Raw genomic sequence first — 13,359 nt, forward strand, 5'->3', positions numbered from 1 at the left:
AATATTGCAGCTTTACACAGGAACAAATTAATTGCTCAGAGTTCACAGTAAGTTCCTAACAGGAAAGAAGATTGTCGTATGGGGCTGGTCTGTTGTCCTAACTACTATAAAGAACACATGTTACAGCCCATGTAACAAATCCTGTCCCACCCTATACACCAAACCTTACCCTTTCCTCTGAAATTTTCTATGAAGCAAGGTTTGGTACTTATTCTCAGCTCCTGGCTAGAAGGTAAGTGCGAGAAAGAAACTCATGCCATCAACTTCTCTAGTCCACTTCCTGCTGGTGCCCTCAGAGCAAATGCTTCATCCTTTGTAGCACCTAATAGTGAAGAAACAGCCTGAGGATCAGGCCTAGACTGATCTGGACTGGAACACCCAGTCCAGAAACAGCCATGGCCCAGTAGTATAAGAGGAACTGACTAACCTCACTTTGTATTGTCCCCCAGAGTACCCCACGCTCAGCTACCAAGAGTCATTATGCATCAGTGTGGAATTGGTAGTAGTGAGCATTTGTTTCTCTACCAAATCATCATAATAAACTAAGGCAACTTTGTAAACCAGGCCTTGAAGTTGCAATGACCGAAGGCTATCCAATCCAAGCACAGTCCTAAGTAAATAAACATGGTCCTGGGTAGCTCCTGTGGTAGGAAGAAAAAAACATCCAAATCAAACTACAACAAGGAGCTATCACTAATCATTGTTCATAGGTACTCTACTGGCTCTCTATCCATGATGCCTCTGTTGTCTGGGAAATGCCATCCTATACTTCTTTTGGGGCTACCACCAACAGCATTTGCCAATAGGACTGTTTGCACACAGTATGGATCTCCACTTTCCCACCCAGAAAACCCAAATAAGTACTTTATTAATAAGGATGTGATTTAGATAAATATTTAGGAATCCTTTCTGGTGTCCTAAGTATGAGAGAGTCCAGACAAATGCCCAAACAATGCACACCTACTAGCAAGGATGCTTATTTTGTGAGCCAAAACTGAAGACTTCTGTTCACCTATAGATGCCAACTCTTACTCAGAACTCATTTGTCCCTCTATCCCCCGCTAAGGGAAGCAGTTATTCTTTGAAAAGAAGAATAAGACACTCTTTAATGTTGAGATTAATGTAACTTCAACTTGGATATCATTCAAGGCTTACTACATCTCTCTGTTTGAGTCTTCACTACTCACATCCACTCTATGGAGGTCAAGTCTTCACCAAAGTCTCTAGATCTAAACTGGACAGCGCAGCAGAGAGTAATCTCATGGAGTGACACCAGCAAGAATGGAATAGGACCTATGAAAATCTAACCCCCCCCCCCCCCATCATAAAAGCAACATGAACATTGGGAAAAAATGGTCAAAATTACCATCTTAGAACTCTGGAAATTAACCAAAGACTTGCAATAATCTGAGAGGTATTGATACAAAGAAAATACTAGTTCTTGCTAAGAATAACTAGCTTTGTAGCATTTTAAATGACCCAATTCCAATCCTTCTCTCTCAGCTATGCAGTAGCCATAAAAAAAAAAAAAAAAAAAAAAAAAAACCTTGCAAATGTAGTAGTTTTGAAAACAGCAATCTAACATCCACTGGAAGGAGAAGAATAGATTTGAAGCTCCCCCAAAACACCAGATTTGAAGCTCCCACAAAATACCTGCAAGCTCCACTTGCAGGGACTGCCTTTATTTGACCTGACTCTCACAGCTTCATCAATAAAAACAGGAGTTATCTGTTGAAAACAATCAGTGGCAATTGTTTAATAGCACACCTGCCTAAGGCAACACTAACGATTTGAGGAAAAAACAAAAAATAAAACTGAGAAAAAAAAATTAAGGGAAAGCTGGAAAAGAATATATCCATAGGATGCTTTGTAAAGCTCTAATATATTTCTGGGAATCTAGTCTATATGGTTGTACATAAGACCAGAGCTGTGCACATGCCCAGAAAAGACTTGAGAAAGCCCTAAATTCTCAACTTTCGCTGACCCTAAAGCTCTGTGCAAGCAGGAAGTACAGGCTAAAGCAGTTATAAACTGTCTGCCCAAATATTAGAAGGCATGCTCCGACACCCACACAGAGTCTCTCAATAAAGCCTAGGAGACTTATTGGTTCCAGGCATTTAAGGAATCTCTGTACAAACATTAGCTGACTACTAATGTAATCAAGCAGACACTTTCGTGGTCACAGTGACAAATAATGCAGACTTACAGAATTCATTCAGGAAAACCACTAAACAAACAAAAGGCAACAACAACAAATCCTGCAGTGGGTTTAAATCTGATTTCCAGAGTTACCACATGATTTAAAATGTTCAAATTTCAACAAAAAAAATATGAGACATGTAAAGAAACAGGAAATATGGCTTATATGCAGGAACTCACATCCACATGAAGAAATAAAGACTGGTAAAGGTAAGTACATAGGTAAATATAAAAAATAGTATTAAGATATTTTTTGCTTGTAACTCTATTTTTCTTCTGATTTTTAAATTTTTTTATTTCTCCTGTGATTTAAAGGCAACTGCATAAAGCAATAATGATGAATCTATGCTGATAAGCATGTACTATAAGAATGTAATTTGTAAGGCCATTATAACACAAAAGAATAGGAAGGGAACAGGGCTACATAGGAACAAAGTTTTTGCATAGTATTAAAAATTAAGTAGATATTAATTCAACCTAAACTGTTATAAATTAAGATGTTAAGGGGTGCCTGGGTGGCTCAGTTGGCTAAGCATCTTCCTGTATCTCAGTTCATGGTCCCAGGGTCCTGGGATCAGGCCCCATACCAGGCTCCCTCACTCTGTGTAAACAGGAGCCTGCTTCTCCCTCTCCCTTTGCCTACCACTCCCCATACTTGTGCTCTCTCTCTCTGTGTGTCAAACAAATAAATAAAATCTTTTTAAAAATTAAGATGTTAGTTCTAATCTCCAGGGCAATCATAAAACATTTTAAGTTATAAAAAGAAAAGAACCAAGAGAATAAAAATGGCACACTAGAAAATATACATTTAACACAAAGGAAGCCAGTGATAAAGTAGTAAGCAAACAATTTATAGTGTACATACAAAAAAGATAGCAAATGGCAGACATAAATTATACTTTATCAGTAATTACACTAAATGTAAATGGATTAAACACTTCAATCAAAAGACAGAGACTGCCAGAAATGATTTTGAAATCATGACCCTGAGATTAAGACCTGAGCTAAAATCAAGAGTTGGATGTTCAACCAACTGAGCCACCCAGGCACCCCCAGAAATTATTGTTATTATTTTTTAATGATCCAGCTAAATGCTCTCTATAGGAGACAAAATTCAGATTCAAGGATACAAATAAGTTGAAATGTATGAAGCAAAAACTGACAGAATTGAAGGAGGAAATCGACATTTCAGCAATAATAATGATTTGAGACTTTAGTAACCTAGACAGGAGATCATTGAGGAAATACAAAACTTGAAAAACAATATAAATTGACTAAGAGACATCTATAGAACACTCAATGAGAGCAGAAAAAATGTTCTTTTCAAATGTACATGGAATATTACAACATATTCAGTCATAAAACAAGTCTCAACAAGTTTAAAAGATTGAAATCACACAAAGTACAATGTCAGACTACAATAGAATGAAATTAGGAATCAACAACAGAAGAAAACTTGGGAAATTCAAAAGTGTATGGAAATTAAACAACAAACTTTTAAATAATCAATGAATCAAAGAATTCATAAAAGAAATACAAATATACTTTGAGATAATGAAAACACACATATCAAATTTAAGGCAGATATTTAGAGCAATGCTTGGAGGTAAATTTATCACTGTAAATGCCTATATAAAGAAGAAGAAAGATCTCAAATCAGTAACCTACACTTCTCCCTTAAGAAACTAGGAAAAGAACAACAAGCTAAAGTTAAACAAGGAAAAAGAAGAAAATAATAAAGAATAGAGAGGAAATAAATAAAATGAGAATAGAAAAACAAAAGAGAAAAAATACAAAACCATTTCTTGGTTATTCGAAAAGATCAAAAAAGCTGACAAGCTTTTTGCTAGACTGGCTGAGGAAAAAAGAGCACAGATCCAATTATTAACATCAGGAATGAAAGAAGAGACATTACTATCAGCCTTACAAAAAAAAAAAAAAAGAATTTTAAGGTGATGATATGAACAAATATATGCCATCAACTGAGATAACCTAGAAAATATAGATAATTCCTAGAAAAATACACATTAGTGAAACTGACTCAGGAGGTAAACATAAATAGATTTACAACAAGTAAAGAGATTGGATCAGTAATTGAAATTTTTTCCAAAAAGAAAAGCTCAGGAGCAGATGTCTTCACCAGTGGATTCTATCATAAACAGTTAAAGAAACAATTAAAACCAATCCTTCCTAGACTCTTCAAAAAAATAAGAGGAGAGAAAACTTGCTTATTTGTTCTATGAGGCCAGTCAAATGCATTGGGACAGAAAATATATTAGTGTTTGCCAGGAGCTGAGGAAAGGCAGGAATGGGATTGACTGCTAGTGAGTATGGAATTTCTTTTTCGGGTGCTGAAAATGTTCTAAAATTGAAGGGTCATTATGGTTGCACAACTTTGCGAATATATTAAAAGCCATTTAATTATACACTTTACAAGGGTGAATTTTATGATATGTGAATTATGCATCAATTTAAAAATTGAATTACTTGAAATTGAATAAAACTAAAAGTTTAGTTTTTCAATATCCACTATCATCACATTTTAAGTGCTTAATAACCATACAGTAACCAAGGTTACTGTATTAGTGCAGATAATATGCAGATAGAGTATGTCTGTCATCTCAGAAATTTCTACTGGAAGGGCCATATATGGAAATGGCCTCCTCGTGTGATAGGCTAATATTCCATTTAGCCTCCCCCTTACAAATGAAGGACTTACTCCCTGGATACTGGGAGCACTTCTGACAGATAGCTCTCAAGTCTCAATCCCTATATATATATATTGCATCTGCTGAAGAGAGTCACTTAGCCCAAGCTTACACCTCATCTAAGGGTGGGCCACATCAACTGACAGATTGATGGGTGGTGGCATGTGAAAGCCTGACCCCTTATTCAAATGTGAGAAAGGTCCTCCCATCCTCCCATAGGATTGGCTGGAGTCTACACTGAAATTGCATCACAACCTCCAACTTCTTCTAAATCCTTCTTCCTTACCTCTCCTTCTCTGGGTGTTGATCACAGAAGTATTCTCTATAAACTCTTACATGCTAACCTCCATCTCAATGTCTGCTTCCTGGGAAAACCCAGGAAGATCCAGACCAATTCACACAATCATGCTCTTTTAAATGGGTCCCCTAGGTCAATGAAGATGACTCTGCTTATCTCCCAGATAAATATGTAATCACTGACCATATAAAGTGTCTGTGTCTGTTTCCTGGATGAGGCTTCATATATTTGAGCAGATTGGGACCAACTCTATAAAACCCTGACTGTGGGCCACTCTAGGAATGTAGACCTTCTCACCTTGCCCAGAGTACTGGAAGTCTTGGAGTAGAAAGGCCTGCACTATCCAAGAAGTCCTGATATTGCTAGGGTTTCCAGGCTCATCAAGAACAATCATCTCCCACTTCTCAGCCACAATTGACCCAATAATCAATTTCCTCAGAAAAGGGAAGAAGTGTATCTGTTCTTGGTAATGGTTGTCTTTCCAACAGTTGAAAGCCATCCTTGCTCATAGCCCAATCAACTTAACCAACCAATCCAATCAACCAACTCAACTCAAGCCTGTTACTGAAACCAGAGCAACCATGTTCTGAATAGGTAACGGTGAAAGTCGAAAGTAACAGGTCATGGGCTAAAATCACTGGAGAACTAGCTTGCTTTATAAGCTGATAAAGTGGCTGCTTTTTTACAGACCCGAAACCACCCTTTCAAATATCCAGTGATTTTTTTTTTTTCTCAGTACTCACATTTCAGCGCTTATTGTGGTTGGAACATATTCCTTTGAAATCTGTAGTGAAAGCTTTGTGATTGTTGGAGATGATACACATGACTCAATTGTTCCCCTCCCAGTGCTGATCCATTCATGAAAAAAGACAGTAAAAGACATTGGCCTTTCTGGAGAATCTGCACAGCTGCTCAGGAAATCTGCTCTCGGGACCCTCCCAGAAAGCCCTGAAGGAAAATCACAATGGGAGTGAGGTCATATGCTCAAGGCATTACCTTTGCTATTATTATGTATTATTGTTTGCTACTGTGTTGTTCCAACTAAAAGAAACAGCTTGTTCTCTAAAATGCAGTGTTTTCTTTGAGATGACCTGAGTCATCAAACTCCCACAGTCCTCTGGGAGTGGAGATAAGAGTTTGTGGTTGTTGGCTGCTGTTTATTTGAGGTACAGGGGAAGACATGGAGGGCAGGTGATTCTTCTAAAAAATTTGGTACTGGATGAACAATACCAACTGCTCCAGCTCTGTGTATGACACCTCTCCCTTTTATTCCTGCACACTTTCAGCAACAAACAAATCCTTAGCAATTCTGACTAAATTTCCAATCATTAAAATAGCATGTGAATGAAACAAAAGGAGCAGACACATTCTCATTACATGCACTTTTTGTCCAAGAGCAACAGAAAAGCATCTGTGTGTGTTCCATAGAAAAGAAAATACCTGGAAACTGTAGGGAAATTCTGGCGATTTCTTCAAATTCCCCAGACAAGGTTTCTCATATACAGAGATGACTGGGTGTGTTTCATCTCTTTGTCATCTGGCTGCAAGTGTAACTATTGAGATTTTGCACTACAAACCAGTTAGAATTGCCCTGGATTCAAAAGTGAGCTCTCAATTTGTGTGTTACAACATGCACTCTCTGTACCTAGGATAGTACTTGTCCTTATCAGGTCATAAATGGAAAGTCACCTAGTCATTGGTGGCTTGCTTACCATTAGGTGGGTGTGTTTGACATGGCTCACTGTTACCATATGGCAGTCTTCCATGATTACTCCCTTACTTCACTGGAAAATAATCTGGGAGGGGCAGGGAAAAAAATAACTGTGGATAAGGTTGCCTTTCTTAAAGAAATGGCCAGACCAAGAGCCAGCACTTTTTATCACATATTGCTTCATTCAAATGAAGCATAGAAATGCAGAAGAAATTTTAGAATTTTCTAACACAAACGTCAGATAGAAGACTATGAATTTTTATGGTAGAAAGGAGTCTGTTATACATGATTACCAAAATCCTTTTTTCCTCAAAGGGAAAGATTCCATATGTTTATATTTTATATTTATTACAAAGACATTTGAAATTATATATAGATCTTATTTTAAGGAAAACAGTTTATGAGAAAGAAGTTTTCATACAAGATAAATTTGATGGATAAAAATTCACTTAACAAAATGGATTTTTGCATTTCAAATTTACCATGGGATTTCTTCTACTTAAAAAAGTACAGATAAAAAGTTTAATTAACAGAAACAGGAGATGTACTATAGCACAGTGGCGGAGATTACATGGATTTGAGTGCCATCCTTGGCTGTGTGACCTTGGGCAAGTTTCTTAAACTTTCTGTTACTCAGTTTCCTTATCTTAAAATAGGGTTAATTAATGGTAACAGTGCCTAATCCATAGAAATGCTAAAAGGATTAAATAAGTAAATATTTGTAAAGTCCTTAAAATAATGCCTGATACATAGGAAGTGCCATGTAAGTATTTGCTAAGTGAATAATAAAGTTTCCAATACCACATTTATTTCAGAAATTGAGGCAAATTTGTATAATATATCTGATTATCTGTATGTTAAGATGTTAATATTGGGATATATTATACTTTTTAAATTCTTAGGTCTGCCTTCATATTTGAGTTTTTAAAAAGACGTCAGGGACATCAAGGATAATAATCAGTCTTAGTCAAATTTTGTTACTATACCCCTGGATGATTTTTCTACTCTAATCATATGTAATAACAGGCATGACCTTACAAGTATTTATATCTAAGAATCGCAGGATATTTTTCCATAACCCAAAACCTAATGCTGCTTGCTTTAATTATAACAGAATACTGGGTTCATTTACTTTATTTGCAGGCCCTGCCTCCTCTTCCTCTTCAACTACTCTCCTCACCTTTTCCATGTTACTTGAAAAATAAAGGTCATTGGGAAGGGCAGAGAAAGGAACAAAGTATGAAGTAAAGAAGAAAATCAAACAAATGTTTTCAGTAAATCACTACTCGTATTGAATTAAATATCAACATGACCAGAATAATAGAGTTTAGACATATATTTTATCTTGACAATGTATCTCTAGAGTTCATCATTTTAAGATTAAATCCTCTAGTGGTCCAGGGAGATCCCAGAGAGGAATCCAACTCTCACTCTAAACCCGGGAACTTGGAAGAATAAGGGACACCACAGGACTTGGAGGAAGCCCAAGAGTCAAGTCCACTCATTTGTTTGAGGGGCCCACCTTGTCTTTTCTCCTTGTGAGAAGACTATCTTGCTCAGATTTACTTTTCCTGGGGAGACAGAAGAAAAAGTACCTTTCTACCCTCGTGTGTTCACTTAGGAAAGGGTTAAGATTTGTTTTGCAAAAAACTAACCTAAATGTTTCCAAAGTGAACAAGTGAGCAAAATTTAGGAACTTATCTTGAAAAACAAATGAGAAGCAATTTAGTTTCTATACTATACTCAGCATGTAGAAATTATGATATAAAAATTCCCTTCTTAAATACAGGGTAGCTGGAATTGGACAAGGAAAGGTTCCATTTGTGTACTCATCTAAATAATAGTTTTCATGTCCAGCTTCTATTTATCTTCATGTTATTTACTCAGCTAGTCTTTTCTCATACCTTCAGGCTTAGCAAGCATCACTTTTACCTCTCACGTGGTCATTTCTTGTTTTCATCCTGTTTGTTGTTTGGCCTTTTGTTTGAGCAATTGCTTTGTTGTTGTTGTTTTTTTCTTTTCTTTCTTTCTTTTTTTTTTTTTTTTTTACCATATTTTTAAGCCAGTGTGTGTGGGTTTTTTTTTTTTTTTTTTAACATACTATCCTAAACCAAGAAAGGTTATGGGAGAAAAATAAAATTAGAACAAAGAGATATATTAAGAACCAAAGAAGTTTTAGAAAAAGTTGACTTTTAGAGAGAAAAGAGAAAAAAGCAGAAGAATCTATATATGTACAATTTCTGTTTTATAAAATTTAAAGTTTTTGCACTGTATTACTATGTTAATTTCCTAGGGCCCACATAACAAAGTATTACAAACCAGGTGGCCTAAAATAACAAATTTATTCTCTCACAGTCCTGGAAACTAGAAGTCCAAAATCAAAGCATCATGTGGGCCATCCTCTCTCTGAGACTCTGGATAGAATCCTTTCTTGCCTCTTCCAGCTTCTGGTGATAGCCAGCCAACCTTGGTGCTCCTTGGCTTGAGTGGCCTCGCTCCAACCTCTGCCTTTGTTATCACATGGCATCCTCCCTGTGTGCGGGTCTCCATACCTTCCTTTTTATAAGAACATCAGTCATATTAGATTAAGGGCCCATCCTAATCCAGAATGATCACATATATCTACAATGACTCTATTTCCAAATAAATCACATTCCAATGTAGGGAGTTAGGAGGTCAATGAATCTTTTTGGTGGGACATAATTCAACTCATAACAATTGCTAATCGTAATAATAGCCAAGATTGTCTATGCTCTCTCTATGTAGCTCACTTAATCTCATAGTAACTATTTATTGTCCCTTATTTATAGATTGAGAAACTTACACTATGAGAGGTTAGGCTATGACTCAGGTTATAGAGCTAATAAATGGCAGAGTCAAAATTTCAATAAAGACTCTAGAATCTGACTCTTCACAATAACATTGTACCAAAAAATGTAGTTAATAATCGGCTTTTCAGTACTGACTGGGTTATAAGTACTTTAAAACTTAAAATGGACTCTAATACTGTTAACATAAAAGTTGAATTATAAGAATAGTAAATCAGGTGGGGGCATAGGGTAATCTCTATATGTAGATACCTGCCTTATTTGGGAAAGAGTAGTTACCCACTAATCCCCAGGCTCTGGGATTTCAGATCTTACTGTTTGAACAGACACTGTACCTATGATATAACCTGAAACAAAAGATCTTAAAGATCCTCAGATCACTTGAATGGTATATATGTCCTCTTGCATTAGAAAAATGCCGATCTACACATTGTACAAGCCAAGAGAAAGTATTTTATCAAAATATTTTATCAACCCATCCTCCTAGCCCTATTATATAGTACTTTATAGTATTCCAAGATTTCTAAAGTCTCAAATCTTGTTTTATTTGTCTACCACCTACACTTAAGATTTTTCTTATTCACTCGTTTTACTTAAGTATTTTATTTTGAACATTTCTGTACATTCAAAATCAATATTATATGATATAAGTAAAAGTATAAATTGCATTTATTTTGGGACATAAAAATGCAATTCAAATATAAAATACAATTAGCATGTATTTGTTAAGCAATGTTGTCAAATTTTAAAGCAAAAAAAAAATGAGATAAAAGTTTAAAGGAAAGGTAGTCAGTTTTGAGATACATCTTAAATTAAGTTCCTCAATAGAAAGAACTGGAAGAGTGTCAGATCAGTCACTAGGATATGGGTTTTTGACTCTGTCCTATGGCTTAAGAGTAAGATGAGTTCTACATCAACAATGCCATTCTTTTCTTATATTTGATGATAGCTGGCACTAAGAACCCCAAATCATGTGAGCATACAGTTGGAACCTTCTCTGATAGACTGGATACTCAGTATTAATTTCTAATCAGAACTGTTTAGGTGACTTCAACAAACTTTTATTTCAAGTAACTATATGAAGATACATTCAGAATATATTTTCCTGATGGTATCAAAAAACCACTAATATCCACAAAATGATGGAAATGAGTTCATGAAGTATACAGGCAGTGGGTACTGGTTCAGCCACAGAACCACCCTGGGACACAAACCCTGCTGACTAGAAACCCTGTGGGTAAATCAGTGCCTTAGGGAGCATGAGCCCTGAGAAGTATCTCCAGAGACCCATTAAGCCTTATCCTGCTTCCTCCATTCCCCATCTTGCACACTCCTCTGGCCATAGACCCTATTCTAGCAGCCCAAGCCACTTTCAACACATTCTCCAATATCAACTCACATGCCACCACTCTTAGTGTTGCCGGAAAGTGACTTTCTAATTAATGCCTTATTTTATTAGAGGAAATCTTTTCTAGATTATAATCGTATCGTGCCTTGCTCCATTCAACTCAATATTTACTGAGCACCTAATATGCACCAGGCGTGGATCAAAAGAGTGGGTATACAAAAGAGTGAATAAGTTATATTTGATCCCACTTTCACTCTTTTTCCATCTTTACTTACAGTCAGGAAGGGAAGGCAAACATTGAACAAATAATCAAATTCTATAAAGGCAATGTATACCTTTATAGGGAGATATAGGATTCCAGGATTACATATAGCAACAGTCTAACTTAATCTTGAGAAAGGGAAGATCTCCTTGGACAAGTGGCCTCCAGGTGACACCTAAAGAATGAACAGGGATTTGCCTGGTAGGATGGAAAGAGCACCTCCCAAAGAAGAAAAGGGTGAGGATGACCAGATCATTAAGGACTGGAGTCACTAATCCTAGTAACCAACAAGTAAATATTATCAGCCTACTTTTTAAATGAAGAATAAAGAATTTATTATGTGGAATTAGTGAATGCATATAGAGCCATAAGCTAAAATTCTAGCTGTATAACTAAATCACTTAAATACAAAGGTTCCATTTTCTAGAAACTTCCTATCAAAAAGTGGTCATTGGAGCAACTGGGGGGCTCATTAGGTTGAATGTCTGGCTCTTGGTTTTGGCTCGGGTTGTGATCTCAGGGTCGTGGGATGGAGCCCTGAGTTGGGCTCCATGCTCAGCAGGAGTCTGCTTGACATTCTCTCCCCCTCCTTCTTCCTCTGCCCCTCCCTACCTCTCAAATAAATAAATACAGGAATAAAATCTTTTAAAAATAAACACTGATAAATGCTTTTAGGTTTTTTTTTTTTTTTAAAGATTTCATTTATTTATTCATGAGAGACACAGAGAGAGGCAGAGACATAGGCAGAGGGAGAAGCAGGCTCCATGCTGGGTGCCTGATGTGGGACTCGATCCAGGAACTCCAGGATCATGCCCTGGGCTGAAGGCAGACAGTCAACAGCTTTTAGTTTCAAAGAGAGCTTATAACTTTTAAAATGAAAAGGGCAAAAAAACCTGAGGTCTGTGTATCCAAGTGGAAAAGAAATTCTCTTTTTATAATTTCAAAATACTCCAAGTTGACATTGGAAAGAGTGAGGCAATTTGGCTTGAAATGTTTTGTAGGCTTTTATTGACCCTTGTAATGGACTGCAGGAAATTCTTCTTTTATGTGCTTGATGCATACAACAGGAGATCCCATTGAATCAGTCAAATTTGTACATTCCTGTAAACTTTTATGCAACACTTAAATCCTTGTAAGTCTGCTTCAAAGCAAAGAGAAATAGATAATGCTGGTAATTACTCCTTCATCTCAAATAGGAATTACTCCTACATGTGTTCTTGCCTCTTGGTCTCAGAACCTCTTTTTCACTCATCTATCCCCTTTAAAGAAATTGCTAGCTCCATTTTACTGATGAAAGAAACAAGACTGCAAGTGATTCCACCAAGGTCAGGAAAGTATCAATGGATTCAAGAGAGATGAGGATCTCAGAATCCCAACTTCATGATCTTTCCTCTGGAGTAGGGTTTTTCAATCTCAACACTCCTGAACTCTTGAGTTTGAATTAGTCTTGGTCCTGCACATTGACAAATGTTCAGCAGGATCTCTGGCCTGCACCTGCCAGATGCCAATAGCAACCGTCCCCTTCCCCAATCAAAAATGTCTCTAGGCATTGAAAAATGTCCCTCAGAGGACAAAATCATGCCCCATTTGAGAATCACTACACTTAATGATTCTGTTTGCACTGAAACCCTCTAAGAATGTCTCTCTCTACTGTTTCAGTTAGGCATATTTTTTAATGATCTCATTATTTATATTATAGATGCATATTTTATTAGTCCACTCTTCTTTCCACATAAAAATTAATGATTGCAAAATTAATATATCTCTTTGAAGAAATTTTGGAAAAGGAATCCATAAGCACACCCCTTAGAGATAGCCACAGTTAACATTTTGATGCATGTCTTCAAAGCTTATGCATATTAGCTTTTATATTTTTAAATAAAATTAATAATACTGAATAAACAACTTTATAAGTAGCATTTTCTAATCCCATTAAATATTTCCAAATTACTTTAAAGACTGTCTAGCATCCCATTATATATATCACATACATAAATATATGACA

General features: G+C 36.4%; 1 long non-coding RNA gene across 2 annotated transcripts in view; it reads right to left on the reverse strand.

Annotated features, from left to right (window-relative positions):
* LOC144281138 (uncharacterized) overlaps positions 1–6,807 on the reverse strand; it is a 38,710-nt gene extending 31,903 nt beyond the window's left edge. For both annotated transcript variants that reach the window (XR_013349634.1, XR_013349658.1), the window contains exons 1-2: positions 6,646–6,807; positions 5,949–6,153 (exon numbers count right to left, since the gene is read on the reverse strand). This is a non-coding gene — a long non-coding RNA (uncharacterized LOC144281138). The remainder of the gene's footprint in view (positions 1–5,948; positions 6,154–6,645) is intronic.
* Positions 6,808–13,359: the final 6,552 nt, after the last annotated feature.

This window comes from Canis aureus, chromosome 1 (assembly GCF_053574225.1).
Source record: "Canis aureus isolate CA01 chromosome 1, VMU_Caureus_v.1.0, whole genome shotgun sequence".
Lineage (NCBI taxonomy): Eukaryota > Metazoa > Chordata > Mammalia > Carnivora > Canidae > Canis > Canis aureus.